Below are 5475 nucleotides of genomic sequence, written 5' to 3'. Positions count from 1 at the left end.
GTCCATAGTCTCAAGTTTGTGATTAAAAAGAGTGACTACTGGTGATACTCAACACGTTAGTTCTCAATCATTGCCACTTGTGGGCCATGGCATGTAAGGCCAGAAGCCAGTAGAAACTTAGACCAGTGGTTCTCAACCTTTTTCTTTCCACACACATACCACTTTAAGTTTGAAAACCACTGTTTTAATCCATATCTAATTGACTCGTTATGTGCACGGTTTCCTAACTCCAAAGGAAATGGGCCAATGACAATTTTTCTCCATCAAAATATCTCAGTAACCATTGGGTCTAGAGCAGTGATTCTCAACCTTCCCTTCCCACTCACCTACCACCTTAAGCAATCCCTTACTAATCACAGAGCACCGATGGCACGTGATGGTATGTGAGTCAAAAGAAAAAGGTTGAGAACCATTGCCTTTGACTGAAAAAAGGAGAGAACCACTGGGTGAGTCAGTATCTGTGGAGATGGAATTATAGAAGCGTAAAAAGCTTTTATCAGAAGAACTTTGAAGTTGGAGAATTGTTCTTCTTTAACACATTCTGGTACAGACTTTTGTGTTATTTGGAAAGTTGGCATAGTACTTTATGGAGATACTTACAAGATGCAGGTATTGATATCTTTTAGCTTGTGGGATAAAATGCACCTTTTTTTGCATCTTTTTGTTTCCTTATGTTTCTGACATTGCTATCCATTAATATAATAAGAACAAATAAATCAACATATCTTTACTGATTGACCTGGTGATTTAAAGTCATTGTTCCAGATCCACACAACGCAGGAATGCATGGATTTGATCTTCATTTTGTCCTGAGTTTATTCATTTCACCAAAGCTTGGGTTATGAAGAGTAATACTGCTAAATCCCAGATAATTACCCCAGGGAGCATACATAATGTATCGAGGCAATGCCTGGACAGAGACAAGATTGGATCATTCCTGAAGATGCCATTGAGCTTGCTGAAGTTCACCCATTCGGGTAATATTATTTTTCTTGTGAACATAGTGTCACCAACATGATGTACAAGAAAAAAAATAGGTTACCCAACAGTAGACCTGTTCTTGCAGGAAAATCACAGGCTATTCCTTGTTAGTGCTTTCCTGGCTGAACTGCAATGTGGAACTAAGAGATAAAACAGGAACTTGGAGAACTTGCCCAGTATTGAGGCATCTTCTCCATTCATTTGAGGGAAAAGGAGTGGCTGCTAAAGACCAGAGTGAGTGTTGGATAATACAAAATAAAAAGGGCTAGAAATATTCACCAGGTCAGGCAGCATCTATGGATGGAGAAACAGATTTAATGCCTCAAATCAATAATGCTTCATCAGTGGAAACTTAAGCATGCTTCCAGTTACGATGAGGGAGAGGATGGAAAGAACAAAGGGAATATCTGTAACAAAGTGAAAACCAAGGGTGTCCCCTTAATATAAGCACTTTGTGCAATCTCATTAATGGATACGTGAGAACAGACAGAATGAGGAAAATAAATCAGAAGAGCAAGCTGCATCCATGAGATGCAGAAAGCAGCAATTATTAGTAGTCGGAAACAAAATACTGAAGGAAGTGCCCAAAAGATGACTGGTATCCTCTAACCTTAGGTCTCTTAAAAATGAAATGGAGGAAACTATTCAAGAATATTTATACATATTTGTTTTATATTACATTTTTATGTGTGTATGTGATTATTATGTGCTGTGTGAGAAAGCTGTTTCATCTGGTTGCATGTTACAACAGATTACCTGATGCAGATAGAAAAGGCAGGTTATTTGACATTGTTAACTTCATATTGAGTTGCAAAGGCTGCAACTGTCCAGACAAAAGGCAGGGTTCAAGTTCATTTGAAATAATAATAATAATAATTTATCTGTACATATGCAACCAGACAAAACCGTGTTTTTCCATATCACGTTGCAACACACATATGCACATAATATACAGTACATAATAATTACATATATACGTAAAGATATAATTATAAAATAAATATGTACTGTGTGTGTATATGTATTCTATATACATACATATATACACAAACCAAAATAACAAAGATGTCCTCCAAATCTACTTCACAACATGTGATTGGTTTCTCTAATATAGAGGGGAATGTTCATGAGCAGTAAATGATGGGACGAAATGCATGAGGAAGAATTGTTTCAATCTTTTAGTAATAGGAAAGGTATCACAAGAAAGGGAAGATGATGTATCTGTAATGAAACAGAAGAGTCTACGGATGCTGCGATTGCAGTAAAGAAACAAAATTGCTGGGGAAACTCAGCAGGCCCCTCGGCGTCCATAAAAAGATATACAACCAACATTTTAGGCCTAAGCCCTTGATAAAAGTTTGAGCAAAATGCAGGCATGTGCCTGAATAAAAAGTGGGGGAGGAGGTAAGAAAGGGCAGGAGGAGGAGCATGGGCCAACAGCCAAGAGCAGCAAGGAGTGCAGATGGAGAGCAGTGAGCTGTTGCATCTCCTGTGTTTGCATGGGAGTATGCCATGAAAGGAAAGACTGGGGGACAGATCAAGGGTATGAACTGAACAGTCCCTTCAGAATACTGGGAGGGAAGATTTACCTGGCAGCTGAAATTCACTGAAGTGGAGAGAAATTATGGAAGCAATGTACATTGTGTCGAATTAATTAAATGAAGCAATTGTTTATGTGCCTTAGTTTCATCCATATTTTGAGAAGAAAATGTTAATCTTTGGATTTTACAAGGTTTCCATCATTTCTCATCAGAGAAAACATCAAATAAATTCAGAAACATTCAATTTATGATGCTTGATGCTTTTAAATATATATTTTTTAATTAGATGTGCAGCACAGCACAGGCCCTTCTGGCCCATGAGCCTTATGCCTCCCAATTATTTCCAATTCACCTACAACCTTCATCCATTTTTTTTGGAAGGTGGTATGTGGGCGGGGCTTCTTCCTACCTTGCCATCCACATACCTGGTCACAAGCTGCATGATGACATTTTATTGTGCAAAACTTGGCGCTACTGGGTCTTACTGTTGAGGATCAGACTCTCTTGGATGCCTAGAGTGATACTAGTAGACCTGAAAAATATAAGTTCATGTTTATTTTGTCAGACACTGTGGGTGGGTTCTGGCTGGCAGCAGATCCCAGCCCATTATTTCAGCAAAGAACTGGAAAAATAGAAGAGTATTTCCTCATGACAAACTGCAGTCTACTAGTACCACATTGTTGCCATACCCCCTAGTTTTCTAAATCTTTTCAGATATGTGCATACATAAAAATAACTTTCCTACATAAACTTCTTCATATTAAGGATGTGTTCATTTTCAAGCAAAGAGTGGGTAGTATAATCTCAGTGCTTTAAGTTTATTTACCAAACGGTAGAAGCTGATTTCGTCCAATTTCACCCAAATTAACCTACCACCCCAGACATCATGGATGGTGGATGGAAACCAGAGTACCAGAGGAAGCCCACGCAGACATGGGGAGAATGTACAAACTACTTACAGACAGCACCAGATTTGAACCATGTTCTGCATTGTTCTAACCGCTACACTAACCGTGCCACTCTCATTGGTTTAATTGGTGACTCTGGATAAGTCTGGACTGGTTTCATTGTGGGGGATTATCTGACTGGTATTGACCTATGTCTTGGTCAATGTGTACTTTTCTATATGAAGTTCCAGTGTAGTAGGAAAAGGAGGAACCTCTCATTGGCAGACATGGAAAACTAACAGAATTTGAGAATGCTGATGTATCTGTAAACTGTAAATACCCAGTCACCAAAATGCTTATCATATACTGCTATGTATCTTGAAGGGACTTATGCACAGATAACAACAAGTTGCTTCAATTTTGTATTTTGAAAAGATGGAAATTTCTTGGTAATTTATCCAGAATGGGATATAAATACATCGGGATGGTGATTTTGAAATTTAATGGCTCAAAAAAGGATTGCCCGGCTGGTTTTAGGTGAATAAAAAAAATTAATATATCTAGAATCATGCCCCTCCTAAAGGGACCATTCAGTTAATTCTACCTTTGCCAATTCTTTGAAATAAATATCCATTTAATCTCATTCCTGTTTTCCCAAAACCCTCAAAATATTTTCTTTTCAATCCTATCTGTCCAACTCTAGTTTGATAAGTAGACCATTGTGGACCTGGGTATTTCCAATAAAAATATTGATTAAATACCATATATTACAGCATACAAGTCAACTTTCAGATAAGTCGGCACCCCATTATCAGCCTCATTTTCAAATATTGGGAATATAAGTCGGACCCCCAAAACATCATGAGCTGTTGGGTGGTTGTTATCATGAAGGCCCCAGCCAAACAATGAAATGATATGAAGTGAGTTTTAAGTTAAAAGTGATAGAAGTGGCCAAGAAATCCAGCAATAGAGCTGCCGGAAGGACATTTGAGATGCGTGAGAAGTTGGCAAGAGAATGGAGAAAGAATGAAGATACTTTAAGAAAAATACCAAAGAAGCAATGTTCAATGAGAAGAGAACTCCTTCGTTGGCCAGAGTTGGAAAATCACATTGCAGAATGGGTACGTGAACAGAAGCAAGATTGGTACATAGTCACCAGAAATAAAATAAGAGCATTTGCACTGAAGTGGGCAAAGTCGCACCCAGAACTCAGTGATGCATTTGGGGCTACAGTAGGCCGGTGCAACCATTTCTTGAATAGGAATAATCTGGTATTACGGCAAAAAACAAAAATTGCTCAGAAATGACCAAAGGATCTTGCTCATAAAGTTGTAAGTTTTCACCAGTTTATTATACGTAACCAACAGAGACACCAGTTTGGATTGGCAAATATCGTAAACATGGACGAAAACCCCATGAATTTTGACGTGATAGGCGATAAACAGTGGAATGTAAAGGTGTGAAAACTGTGCAAGCCAGAAGTACGGGCCATGAAAGGACCAGGTTTAATGTTGTTATTGTGCATGGCCATCGGGACAAAGTTAAGACCCATGGTAATCTTCAAGCACAAATTTAACCCTAAAATAAAATTCCCAGCAGGTATTTTTTGGATATTTTCATGAAAAAAGATGGATGAATGGAAGTGGTGTAAAACTATGGATAGACAATGTGTGAAACAAGCAGCCAGGTGGTTACATAAGGAACGGAGTTTGCTCGTCTGGGATATATTTCATTGTCACTTAACTGAGAACACTAAAGTAGATTAGCAATAAATAATTCTTACATGGCGGCTATCCCAGGTGGTTTGATGTCCACATTGCAAACTCTAGATGTCTGCTTGAACAAGCCATTCAAAGGCCTTGTGTGTCAAGAATGGAAAACTTGGATATCGAGTACAGAAAAAGCATTCACAAACAACGGGGCAATGTGTGCTGCATTACTTGATGTGCTGTGTGACTTTGTGATCAAAGCATGGGATAAAGTGAAAGGAGAGACTGTAAGAAAAAGTGTGGTATCTCTAGTGCAATGGATGGTACGGAGGATGATTTATTGTGGGACACTTATGA

Source organism: Narcine bancroftii, chromosome 4 (assembly GCF_036971445.1).
Source record: "Narcine bancroftii isolate sNarBan1 chromosome 4, sNarBan1.hap1, whole genome shotgun sequence".
NCBI classification, from domain to species: Eukaryota; Metazoa; Chordata; class Chondrichthyes; order Torpediniformes; family Narcinidae; genus Narcine; species Narcine bancroftii.
The sequence above is the reverse complement of the archived record's forward strand: the minus strand, read 5'-3'. Positions refer to the sequence as shown.